This window comes from Lissotriton vulgaris, chromosome 3_1 (genome assembly GCF_964263255.1).
Source record: "Lissotriton vulgaris chromosome 3_1, aLisVul1.2, whole genome shotgun sequence".
Classification (NCBI taxonomy): domain Eukaryota; kingdom Metazoa; phylum Chordata; class Amphibia; order Caudata; family Salamandridae; genus Lissotriton; species Lissotriton vulgaris.
This window is the reverse complement of record NC_141689.1, coordinates 81661492-81675652: the sequence shown is the minus strand read 5'-3', so window position 1 is coordinate 81675652 and position 14161 is coordinate 81661492. Positions and strand designations below refer to the sequence as shown.

The 14161-nt window shown below is 46.1% G+C and overlaps 1 protein-coding gene across 1 annotated transcript in view; it reads left to right on the top strand.

The window, feature by feature from the left end:
* DYSF (dysferlin) overlaps nt 1–14161 on the top strand; it is a 1070125-nt gene that overhangs the window by 1009662 nt on the left and 46302 nt on the right. The window lies entirely within an intron of this gene.

Below are 14161 nucleotides of genomic sequence, written 5' to 3'. Positions count from 1 at the left end.
CCTATTCTGCTGTCTATATTTGCCACATACATTATATACGTATGTACATGTATATATACACATACATATATATAAATATATAAATACAATGGGCCTCATTTATGAAAAGTGACACATCGCTGCGTGAAAACAGTGATGCGTCACTTTTCACTGCGCCCTCCTTGCGACACCAATGATGCGTCATATTTACAGTATGACGCATCATGGCGCAAGGAGTTAGAGATACGTCCTTATTTGTGACATATCTGTATGGCGCAAAAGTGACGCATTGCTGGAGTGTGTCACAAAAGTGACGCAACTCCAGCAATGTGTCCTTTCACATGGGGCAAGCCCCATGTGAAAGGGCCTGCGTCAGTCTTATGCCTGCTGTGAGGCAGGCGTAAGAAATTGCCGCATTTGTGTCCTAGAAGTGGTGCAGTGAAATCTTATAGATTTCACTGCGTCACTTCTATGACCCTTTCTTGCATCAGATCGCCCCCCCTGCAAACATTATACCTGGCCTAGGTATAATGTAGCGCAGAAGTTTACAAAGTGACGCATCTACCTAGATGCGTCACTTTGTAAATATGGTGCAACAAGGCACATTTTTTACGCTGCTTGTGACGCACCGGCGGCGTAAAAGTGACGCACAGCCTCATAAATGAGGCCCAATGTATTTAATGCCTTTAAAATCACACTTTCACATGAGCTCGTAAAACATAAATCTGTTTACACAAAATAACACTTGCTTTATGTGTCTAAAACCTTCAGGCAATCAAGAGCTTTTTCTGGTATGCTGATAGACCCCTTGGAGCTCGATATTTTCACATTTCTGACAATGTTCTAAATAAATGGTAAAAACCGAATGGGCCGATTCGTAGCTTTGCATCTTTCAAGCGTTCGAACGTGTGACCGAGGCCGATAAAAACGGAGGGAAAAGCTCATGGAACATATTGTAACTTATTGTACGTGAAGCAGAGAAGCTCTGAAGTCAGCAGCGGTGACGCACTTGATTACTGTGAATGACTCATGAGTATTATTTCTTGATTTTTCGCCCCAATAAATTCCGTCGTGGTGCTGAAAGGACATTGGCTGTTATTAAAACTGTCCGTTTTCAGTCGTTGGCATGGTGGATGGTTTAATGTTCTTTCTTTCATTCAAGCGAAGAAGGCGTGACCCTTGCTTGAAGTGCGAGAGTCGGTGAGTCAAGGTTCCAGAGTGACGTGAATATTGTAACCTTTGAAAAATAGCCGTCAGGGGTCATTAAAGCCATGAGCTTTGGCTAAATCTGTGATGTTTTACATACGGATGTATTCATTCATTCTATTTGCATAATTGGATCTTTCATAGACATTTAAACCTTAATGAGGTGAAAATTGTCCGGGTGGGATATTGAGGTTCGCAATTGGCTTTGTGCAACTTTGTGCAACTGGTGAGAATGGAAAATAAGAAAGTACCGAAAGTTTGTTCTCTTTGTTAGGCCTGCGAGGCAAAAACAATCTTTTCCATTTCGTTCCATGATGCCCGGTGTTGTGGGGTGGGTGGATTAGTGGTTCCAGGGGGACGCGGAGTTGTCGTGAAGTAGGAAATGGAAGGAGGAAGGCTGCAGTGTTGCGCTCCCGTGATCACTGCAATGTGCCGGGACGGGCCGCCATGACAGTTCTAGAGGCGGGAGGGTGTGGATGGGTGGGGATGAGCGACCAGGACAATGTTGACATTGGGAGAGGGCTAGCGGGGCTAGGAAGGGCCGTGCAAGTCGTTGGGCTGGTTGGGCTGTATGTATGGGGCAGGGGGCCACCGTGACCATCTTCCCGCTCTCGCCTGATCTATCCAGATCTTCTGTCAGCGCTGGGACGCTCTCGGGCAGCCATGCGCTTTAAAAATCTCATTACAATTACAATTACATTACAATGTGGAGGGCGGCTGCAAGTGATACGATACCAGCTCCCCCTCATTGCGCTGAGTGGCTCCAAAGTGCTGTTTCAAACTGCGAATAGCTATTCAATAAGCCGGCCTACCCGTAGTTTAAAATAATCATTGGCAAGACCATTAGATTTGCCTATGAGAACAATTGGCTTTGGCAGTGTTTTGTAGCCATACTGAATAGGAGCGTGGAAGCTTGTCAGTGAGGCTAAAACTAATGTTAGACAGTTCTATGAGGCTGCCAGGCCTACTGCTCCCAAGCCACACTTCTATACAGCATGGCCACAGGTCATTGCCAAAGTGGTGTACGTATGAACAAAAGGCAATGACTAAGCCAATAGTCTAAAATACTGTTGGCTTTGCAAATGCTTGTTTGGTCTCAACACAACCCAACCCCCCCCCCCCTATGATTCTAAGCAAATCAGTTAATATCCCCATGCGTGAAAAAGAAGAACAAAATATGAACTTTGGCTAAAAATCCTAGCACATAAAGGAAGCAATTGTGCCCTTGTCCATATTTTAGTGAAAATACATTTGGAACCAGATAACATCTGTTGTCTCTATAAAGGCAGAGGACATCTGTTGTCACAATAAACATCCATTTCATAGGAGAAAAAAACTTTTTTGAAGTGAGGGAATGCATAGGGAGATATAGCGACAAACGGAGGTTCAGCATGGACGAAGAAGAAAAACTATAAGTAGTGCCTGAATCACCGCGCAGTGAGCGGTAGGACAGCAATCAAGCTGAGGGAAACAGTACTTAGTCAATGCTCCAGGAGAAAGAAGAGGAAGTGAAGACAGCATGTTCTGGCCAATAGGAAGCAGCAAATAAGAGTCACAATGAAGCCAGCGTATGTTAAGCAATGGACAGGCTGCAAGCACCTCATTGTATTACATTTCTGTGGCCAGTGAAAGGGCACGCGGTGCAGCATTAACATTATGTGTAGTTTGCTGCTCTCAGGAGGCTAAACATCCATCGCGCAGCAGCAGACTGGTGTAACATGTCATGCGTAGGATACAGCGGGACAAGGCACTTTAAGGACTGTGTTCATATCATTACTAATTTCATCTGATCTAAAGTAATCCTCAGTCATTGAATCGAAATCTGCAAAAATCATCACTTTGCAAGTCTTTTCCTCCCACTGAGCTAATTCGATTTCTTGCTGTGGAAACCCCGCTGATTTACAGTTAATGCCAAGCAGAATATTCACCTTACTTTTTTGTTTCTTTTCCGTCACGTGGAACATATTTATCCAAATGGAAAAAAACATTCACCTCCATCTCATGAAATGTGGGAGTGTTTACACACTTACAAATAATGTGTTACCATTAATTTTGAGCCTGGCTATTTGGATGCAACGCCATTGTGAAGATTTGTGTATACCAACTTCAGACCCTGTCTGGGTGGCCTGGGGGCATGCAGAGGCTACTAGACACTGGTGTCACAGCTGGTGTCACAGGGGTTTCCTACTGCGGCTCTTCAAAACTGTGCCAAGCACAAGGCCCTCGGTAGCGATGCCGAGCAGCCACAGGCTTCTCAGGGAGGTATTGTGGGGGTGCTGAAGCTCAGAGCTCAACAATCACTGTGGAGCCCAATAACAGACTGTCCAACCTAATGTTGTACTTTGTTACAAGTATTTTGTTTACAAAAAGACCTTAATACTTCATTTAACAGGTTATAGGTACAAATGCTTCACTAGTGCTGAAGCTATTGAATCGGGGGCTCTGGGTATCCCCACCATCGACTTCTTCTGTGTGTCCCTCCTGTATAGGCTAGGTGGGTCCCTCTTCTGTGTTCATCCGGAGTCTGTGTTGGTGTGCCAGTCTCCGGCAGGTCACAGTCCCTGTGATGACTGACCTGCTTCTGGGCTTCTGGTGAGAAGGGAATTTGGGACTGTGGTGCCACCTCTTAAGGTCCACCTCCGTTTAGTCTCTGAGTCAACGAAACCCTACTATGAGCAAGGTTGGTTGATGCAGCAGTGTCGTCTGCTCAGGCACACTATATTGCAGCAGTGGCATTGCCACCTGAGGCTTAGTACAGGGGCGGCTCTAGGGTCATGGTGGCCCTGGGCAGGGAGTGTAGGTAGGGGGCCCCAGAAGAGGGGGTCCGGGTGGGGCAGAGCCCGGAGGCCAGTAAAGAGGGGGTGGGGGGGGGTCAGGGTGTTTGGAAGTGGAACTGAGCTGGAGGCCGCCAAATCCCTGCCAGGGGCCGCCACACAAATATGTATCCCTACTCGGAGGATAAATATATTAAGGATATATATTGGCGTGGTGGCCCCTGGGGTTTGGTGGCCCTGTGCAGGTGCACAGCTTGCACATGCCTAAGGCCGGCCCTGCTTAGTACTTTGTAAGTTCTTTGTTGAAGTGACCCATCTTACTCAGCCAGAGTTCGTTGTTCCAGTAGCATAGTCTCCTCGGGCACCGTCTATTGATGCCACTGTTCCCCAATGGAGCTTCTCACCAGAGACTGCTCTCACTCTTCCACAAGCGCACATGTCACTCTCCCCAATCTTTCTGTTTGAAAATACCTCAAATCATGGCTCTGAATGAACAGTCACACCTCCTTGGGGGTTGGCTAGCTCCTTCCTCTGGGCATACGTGTTAGTTTTCAAGCACTTCAAGTCAAAAGAAGGGCTTCTTCTTTCCAAGTGATGTCCTCTCACCTCTGGGATGCTGGCTGTCAGGCAGACACTAGGGGGGTCATTAGGATGGCGGGCAGATTGCCCCCGCCGGGCCAGCGGTGGTCACTGCCGGCCTGGCAGGGGCTGTCTGCCCGCCATCCCTGTAGAAAAGATCCCCCGCCATACTACTATGGCTGGGGGGTCTGCGGCGGACGGAAAGCCCGTCCCCCGCATTTCCACCCCGGTCGACTTGCGACCGGGCGGAAATCGCTGCAATATGGTGGCTGTGTCTGTTTGACACCACCAGCCATATTACAATGTGCATTGAGGAATGCCTTTCCGTAGCGGCATTGCCGCCATGGAAAGGCACGCAGAGGCTGCTAGGGGGGCCCGTTGCGGGCCCCCAAGGACTCCGGAGGGTGCACATGGGGGATACCTATGGTACCCCCCTGCAGTTCCATGCACAACATGGCAGGCACCGCACGGTGCCTGCCATGTTGTGCATGGAACTGCATTACATCCCTCCCTAACATTGTGGCGGCCAGTGCTGAGTGCACTGCCCGCCACAATGTTAGTGATGCAGGATGCGCCCACCACTGTGGCGGGTGCATCCTAATAGCACCCACGGGACCCCCGCTCTTATGGCGGGCGGTCCATTTTCACTACGGGATGGCGGGCGGACAAAGTCCGCCTGTCATCCTAATGGGCCCCCAGGTCTGGTTGCTGGGCATCCCTCTGACTGCTCTACAAAGCTCTCCCTTCCTTGGTGATGGAGGAATTGGAACTGGAACCCCAAGTGGGTCAGTGGCTGCACTTTCATACAGTCAAAGCTGACTGGGGATGTGGATTCTCTGTCCGTCCTTTCATACCTGTTTTGGGTTTGTTCTTCTTTCAAGTGTCCTTTCAAGGCTGTTCTCCAGGCGCAGCCTTTGCGTAGAGTGAGGCTCCTCACCAAAGAATAGTCTCCAGCCTGGAGTATCAACAACAGAGGTGCGAGCTCTGGTGCGAGCTCCCTTGAGTTGGCCATCAACAGCAAAACCGAAGAGTGACCAGGAAAGAGAGAAAAGACAGGCCTGATCCAAAGCACCCATCTCACCCTCAACATTAGAGACTGCCAGCCCGCCCTTCACCCCCACCAAATACCAAATGGTGGTGCTCAGGAAGGCTAATCGCTTCAGTTGTAATCAAGTTACCGTTGTTAAATGACCTTTGTCCATCATGGAATGGGAAACTACACTTGACATTAAAAGGCCAAAATGGCTGGGAATGCATCACCACACATGCTCATGATTGAGTGGCCTTTTTGGAATGCTTTATGAAAAAAAGATTCCAAATTGCTGACTTAAGCGAGTGCATGCACGGTGGAGCACCAGCGGACATCTTGCAGTGGTTTGGCTCATAAAGGAAAAGCATTCCAAAATGGCTGCCATGTGAGCACATGCAAGCACATTGTGAGGCATCGGTGCTCATTTTTATGTATTTTTCCTTTTTAGCAGTGCCAGAGGAAGCAAGTATTGGCAAAGTTAATAGCTCGGCACTCGCATCTTAAAGATGCTACTTCCTCATGGGTCCATGCTTAGGTTTCGGTCCTTTAATCGAGATCGAGTGGTTTACTAAAAGAGATATTTGCATCTGTAACGTGTTGCCTAGCTGTCGCGCAATTGTTGTGTTAATTCTACTTCGAAGGTGCTCAAAGGTACTGGGGCTTAGTCACATAAGAACTGACTGGTAGATTGATTTGTTGCAAATGTTGCACAGCAGGCGTCACAACTAAACCTTACCATCCACCTGCTCTGCATTTTACAGCTCAGTGTCAATAATAAATAAACTAAAAAATAACTAGGTTTTTTAGGCAGTTTATTGCCTCCTATCCTGTATCACAAATGTATAAAGCATCGTCCTTCTTTCCTTTTCTAGCCCAGTCTCTTCCAAGTGGATAATCCCTCCTTCAACCCAGATCCTTCCAGGAATATTAGCCTGGAATCTGATACTACTTGATAAATGAGCAGGATCTCCCACTTGCAGTGTCACTCCTACAATCCTGCCAATGTTAGACCCACCCGACCCCCAAAGCACTTCCGGGTTACTATGAATACTGACCTATGACCTAAGGAAATCCATACCATTAGTTATTTCTTGGAGACACCAACAAAAGTGTCCAAACTATTTGACACCTGGGACAACTTTCAGAATTAGGGGACAAAGGAGTGGCGTGGAGGAAGAGTGCTGGCACTTTGTTCGAGGGTTGTGATAGGCCCTCTGGTCCACCATGATCTCCCCGTCCAGCTTCCTCACCACAGTAATAACAGGATGAGCTCAAGTCTCCCTCCAGACTCGTCCAACAAAAAGTTAGCACACTAGTTCCCCATCCCTCCAATATGGCCGACTTCCTCTTCCTCTTTACGCTTTTAAAAGGAAGAACACCCAGAGCTACACCTGAAAACAAAGCAAACAACAGAATGAAGCCATACACAACAGGGTAGGGAGGGATGGGAAACTAAACTGTGACGAGGGAGACTAGGACTCGGAGTAATGAAGATTACCAGTAAGTAACCAGGGCATTATGTTTACTCATGCGCCCAAGCATCATATCGTCCTGTCACTGTACTTCATGGAATGAGGTACAGTGAGTCACGTACAACGCACCACCGATGCAACGTGTGACATTTAAAGGTCCACATGAACCAGCGCAAACCCAGATACCCAGCACTGGGAGGTAAATGCACGAGTTAGAACCGAAACAGAAGCGTGACATCTTCAAAGACCCCTCGCATGATTGCAACCACGTATTGTGCCCTGCTAATGATCCCGTTTAAAAGGGGATTTTATTTCATGGGATGATTAAAAGGAATGGTAATTGTAAACTTTGCGGGGAAAGTGTATTTATGTAAGTTCTTGATTTATTTATCTTCTTATATATAAAAGGAGCACATACACTGACTACTTGAGAAGACGTTTGAAAGTTTGGGAGTCTGAAAGTAATTTTGTGATTTAATGCATGAAACCAGTCCTGGTGGGAATAGACGCTTGTTATCATGTTCCTGGGTCGGCGGTGTATACGGTATGCGGTATACTCTTACAGAAGGGTTGCTTTCACAAGTTACTGAAATTTGGATTCATTTAGTGCTGCCAGCAGCCTTCGCCGCCGCAGCTCGCTGGTCGAAGCTTCCGGGCATATTTATCAAGGGTTTGTCTCACATTTGTACCACGCAATGTGGTGAATGCGCTATGTAAACCCTAAAATGCACTTTATCAAGCCGCACAAGGGCACTTTGCGTGGCATGAGTTGCTTGATAAATCATAAGTAACGCAACGCAGCCCAAATAGCGGTGTTGCGAAACTCTACCCCTGAGAGGTGTTCAATGGGCGTTGCGTGGGGGTTCCCACGCAAATGCCATGGATTTTGAAGCATTCCCAGATTTGCCATTACTGGTTGACCGGGGAATGTGCCATATTCCACACCTTAACGAGGATCAATATCTTTATTTCGCCTCATGACGTGCTCTTTCAATGTGGGGTGCATTCTGCAGCACAGAAAGAAAGGGGAATATGCCTCAGGGGGGTTATTTTTGTGCAGGAAGGTGTCCCTTCCGTCACAAAAACAATCCAGCATGCAACGCAGGCACCCTTGCACCACTGTGCGAGGGTGCCCGTGTTGGTGCTGGCAGCCTATTGTGCAACTGCGCTGGGGAAGAGGCAGGGATGCACCGTATTGTATGAAATACAGTGCATTCCTGCCCTATCCCTATAATGCTGTGCAGCGCAGAAGGTAATTTGCTGCGCTGCTTTACTTTTAAATAAATAGGCCCCTAATAATCAATGACTTCGTCCTGTAGGAAGTCACCCTCAGGATGCCGCAAAACACCCCATGAACGGCATATTGTGTGCTATACAGAGGCCAAGTCACAGCAGTGACAATATGAGTTGGTCCCACCTTTGGCCGCCTTTGAGCCCATCAGAAGATGGCGGCCAATGACGTTACCGTGTGGCCCCCGCGTGTTCCCTGCAGATCTCTGGCCCAGCTCGAGTGCCCCGCTGTCCCTCAGCCAGTTCAGAACCCAGTTCAGCAATATGGTGCTTCGTACGACCAAAGAGCTTCTTGGCACCTAAATGGTGGACGAAATGATCTGACCCTAATAAGATTTCCTTTGAAACAAGGCCTGAATAACATTCAGAAGAGGAAGCCGCCATGGGATTTGGTGTTTATGGAACTATCCCCCAGATGCATCAAAGTTATGTTTTGCGAGTCCTTAATAGCGAATTTTAAGGAATCGCTATTAAAGACTCGCAAAACGGGATGCACGTAGGAATCGCAATGTTATTTGCAATTCCTACTGATTCATTATTTGCGATTCGCTAATTGCTAATCGCAAATAAGGAATGGCTATCCCATTCATTCCTATGGGCCTAAAGCCATTCCTTATTTGCGATTCGCAATTAGCGAATCGCAAATGTGCCGCAATTTCAAGGGTGCCAGGGTGTCCAAAGGACACCCTGTTGCACCCCTGAAATGGTAATGTTCACTGGTGTTGCGCACACACATGTCCCAAGGACATGTGTGTGTGTAATATACAACTTAGAAAAATGCACTAAAGTGCATATTTCTAAGTTTTTGCTACTTACCACGTAGTTTGGATTCGCGGTAAATAGCGACCCCAGATTGCAAATTCGCAATCTTGGAATGGTTCATGCATTGCATTTAAAGAATCGCAAATTACGATTCCTTAAATGCAATTGCAATTTAAGAACTCGCAATTTTTTGCGAATTCTTAAATTGTGAGTGCATGAACCCTTGATGCATCTCAAATGCCATTTTTGCGAGCGCAAACGGCCGAATTTTGCGATTCGCACCGTTTGCGCTCGCAAAAATACTTCATGCATTTACCTGATAATGCCGGAGGAATTCGCAGGTGAAAGTTCAGTATGAAATTCTTTCTCTTACAAAATCGAGTCCAGTCAGGAGTTTGACTGCACCCTAGCACGGATGCTGGTCTTACTATAAGGCAGCGGCATCACTAGGGTTGGTGTCACCCAGTGCGGTAACTCATGGTGTCACGGTGACGTCACCCTTCATTTTATTACGCGTTCGTGCTAATAGAAATGAAAGTTTGTCAGATGACACTGTAATCTGACAAACTTTTGTTTCAATAGCATGAACGCGTAATAAAATGAAGGGTGAATTACTTATTTTTGTGCCTGTTTTTCAATGGGTTCTTCTTGTATTAATGCCCTTTCATTCAGCTACAAGGTAAAAGCCAGAATTTTATCTTTTCAAGTAAAAGTCGAAACATCCTCACTGCCTATGTTATCTTTCGTTCAGAATTGCAAAGGCTTGATTACTAACTTTCTCTACTTTAGCCCCGTAGTCCGACTGGCCATATTAGATATCATTGTGGAAAAGCCGAAACATCCTTGCTTCCTCCATTGTATCTGCTTCACAATTGAAGAGGCTCGATTACTACCTTCCTCTATTCTAGCACCCTACTCAGACTAACCACCCACACTACTTCACTTTCCCCTTTTAGGATCTATAAAAAAAAGTCTTCCCCCATTACCGCGTTCCTCATCCAGAACCTGCCTCATGCAGGACACCAGCGGTGTCTCAAAACTTCAGTTTCTGCCTTTTGCGCAATTAAACGTCATCTCGCTATGTTGGCACCTTAAATTCCTCCTCATTTCTCCTACGTCAATATGTGAACGTCAGGGTCATATGACCTGCATCTCTGCATCTTAGCGGACTGTTAACTATTGGCACTCCGGTTTAAAACCCCCGTATTGCACCTTCCATCATCTAATTATATGTTCAACATTGTAAATAGTCTCATTTGGAAAAGGTGTCACCCCATGTGATGGTGTCACCCGGTGCGGTCCGCACCCCCCGCACCCTCTAGTGATGCCAGTTCTATCAGGGCTCGGGAAACATCCTTTACAACGCAACTTTTACCACGCAGTGCTGTTACAACGCAGGTTTTACAACGAAAACCATTACAACGCATTACACTGGGGGGCGCTCTAGGATAGGGAATAAGTTTAATTGACTATCCAACACATTCCCTAGTGTCCACGGGGACTGGAGTTGGAATAGTAAACTAAACTATTCACTATCCAGCACCCCCAAGTGTAATGCGTTGTAATGGTATGCGTAGTAAAACCTGCGTTGTAACAGCATGCGTGGTAAAAGCATGCGTTGTAACGTCATACATCCTCAGGGCTCTGTTGACATGTAAGCTACGGCCATTGCTTCTCCTTCCGCCATTGCCATGGAATGGTCTTCACCCTATGGCCTGGGCCCTGTGGTTCCATGATGCTGCTCCTCACATCAGAGGTCACACAGACGAGTTTTACAAACTGGTGCGGAGGTAAAGGGATTTTACGGGAGAACCCGGTTAAGGTGATGTGCTTTGGGATATCATATGGAGACACAGTCTTAGTCGAGCGCTGTGGGGTAAAGAGATCTGGGTTTAAATAGTGTGCTTCCGGTCCAATAAATGAATATGATGATGCCCAACTCTGTGACATTTGTAGGGCTTAGAAGAAGCATAGCTCACATTATTAGCCTGGCAGCTCACAAAGGAAAGAGGTCTGGAGTGTTCTCATTCATATGGCATGCACTAACTACACATGAGTGCCAGTGCTTGATTTGTAAACAAAATAAGTGCCAGGGCTCTCGTCAGGTGGCCACTACAGGCTGCCCCACACATTGCCCCTGGCAGCGCTGCCAATGACAGTACCAACAGAACTACTAACCATCACACTCCTACAACTGTGACAATTCGGATTATTTCAGGCCCACAAAGTTATAAGAATGGCTTGGGCGGCAGGTAATAGTCATTGTTAATGTATATTGAAGTAATATTTTACTGCTATTGTGGCCATCTTGAAACTAGCTGGACAGCGCCACCTTGTGGCAGACTATCACAAGCACACGTGTTGACATATAACTGCCGGTGCAGTGCACCCGAAACCACTGGCATAAATTAAGCACTGAATTGAGTGCTCGAGAAAAAAAAGATAGCAAAATTAAAAATGCATTAAGCACACTTGCAAAACAGTACAAGTGGCACAGCAATGTTTATGAGTATGGGAATATTATTTTATGTTATATTGTGTTGACATGTGTTGGATTGCCTTGCATTAAGTAATGGTATAGAGGGCCAGATTTAGTAATATTTGACGCAACACAATGCAGCAAGACAACTTACTGAGTGGTGCTGCATCAGATGGAGAGAGCGGAGATGCTCCATATTTACTAAGATATGGGGCATTCCTGCTCTCTCTCTGAGCCAACGCAGACACACTTGTGCCATGGTGCAAGGGTGCCTGCGTTACATGCAGGATTATTTTTGAACAGCAAGGGACAAATCCCTGCACAAAAGCAGTCCATATGGCCATGTCTGAACTGGGGTGGTAGAGTGGGCTAAAGAACGGTGATGGATTAAACCCAGATCTGTTGACTGGGTGTGAGTGTTTGATTGGTTCAGATGCTCCGTCCAATACCACCCCCTTTTGTACCGCTTTGTTCGCCATAAATTGGCAGGGTATGCTCAGATGTGAGTCCCTTGCTCACTTTGCCACTGGATTCAAGCAAGCCAGGCTGAAGACGGCTGAAATGCCAGAAACCGGTCCTCTGAAGCTTGTTTCCGGTCCAGGGAAGGCATGGCTTGGCAGTTCAGGCTGGACTGTTCCCATGAGGCACAGGGTCAGACTGATTTGCATATGGCCATGTCTGAACTGGGGTGGCAGAGTGGGCTAAAGAACAGTGATGGCTTAAACCCAGATCTGTTGACTGCGTGTGAGTGTTTGATTGGTTCAGAGGCTCCGTCCATCACCACCCCCTTTTGTACCCCAAAAGCAGTCCTCAGCGGCATTTTCCTCTTTCTGGAGCACATGTGGAAAGAAGAAATATGGAGGAGAAATAAACATATTTCTCCTAGTTACGCCTCTGTTGGGATGGTGCAGCATTATGACGCATTCCCTGGTTACTACCCTTAATCTGGGAATGTTCCAAAATCCATAATTGGATGCGTGGAATCGTCCACACTCCACCCATGGAACGCTTCTGAACACCGAGTACCTCCAGATAGCGATTTACGCTGCCCTGAGTTACCCTGGATTTACCAACACCCACAGAGCCATGGAAGGTGGTTTTTCAAGGCTTAGTACATATCTGCGTTGCCTTACATTACCATGCGTGAATCAAGGGCTTAGCACATCTGGGCCCCAGTATTTAGTGACATTGCTGCACAGCTGCTTTTTGGATGCCGTGCAGTACAGAACCTCACATGACAGGTTGGAGAGGGGTGCGTATGGGTGAAGTTGGGTGAGGTGCATGTTCCGCAGAATTGTGCTATATGTGTCGCAACAGGTTTGACGTTGCAACTCATCATGCGTTGGTGTAGTGGTGGATATGTTGCACTCATATTGGGTGCTTGTGTGAGGACAGGGGTGGAGAGGTGGTTTGACAGGTGTTTGGACATATATTTCCTATTTTGGAAGCTTCAACGAACGATGTTACAATGGGATTGAGGGTGCAGCCCTGGTTGGAATTGAAGGACCATTTCTGGTCCTTCAAGAAGTGGCAGCTTCTAGGAGCTTTCATGTCAAGTTCAAGTTCAAAAGCTTTTATTCGATTTGTACATACAAATCATACAAGCAGAAATACATAATTGAAATATTAAAAAATCGCCATATAATCATTCCTAAAAAGAGAAGAAGGCTAAAGTGCATCAAGTAGGAAGTGATCATGCCTCTATAGGCCAACATATTATTATAAAATACAAACATTCTTACATTGATTAACTGGGGATCAGTAGGAGTTACTCACTAGACTTTTCATGGGGAACTGTACATTAAAATTATTAAGTAATCATTCAATACTGTGGACCTCTTCATGTTTAGTAATACCTTAATTACAGGAATTGATATAAAATTTAAAAATGAAAACATATATATACAGACAGGAGTGTTAAACAGTAATATCATCATAAGCAGATCCTGGCAGCTGTATAGCATAAGTACAGACAGGTAAGTAGACAACATTATAATACAATACTTTTCCTGGCAGCTGTACATTTTAAAATAAAAGTAGCCAAAAAGAAACAAGTCTCCTCGTTCTCTAATGAAGATAAAAATATCAATGCTGTTTGTGTGGTACAAATGTTATATTTGATAAAGATAGGTTTAAGGTATTTTAACCTAAAAAACTGATAAAATTTACAAAAAAGCAAGAAATGGCAACTACTCTGCCTAGAAGTGCTGTCGCATGGACAAGGTATGTTGGAACTAGTTTTTGTGTTTGGAAAAGCAACCAAGTGGTGTACAATGCCCAATCTGACCCGTGTTAGGACATACTGGTGAGAAGGGCGAGTCACAAATACAAGATAGGATTGTAGTCCGGGGGCTAGATTTAAGTCTTTGTAAAATTTCATAGTAACAAGATTGCCAACGGCTTTGTCTCGTTCGGCCTTACGAAAATTGTTCAATGTCAATTTTGCAGTGTTCAGAGAAGCGCTGTTAATAAATAAGTGAGCCATAAGAGAGGTGCACAGTGGTCTCACTTGGGTCAATTCAAATGTTTCCACCCTCGTGGCTGTAGATTGTCACACATAATTTGACAGCACTGAAGAGCCGTGAGGCAA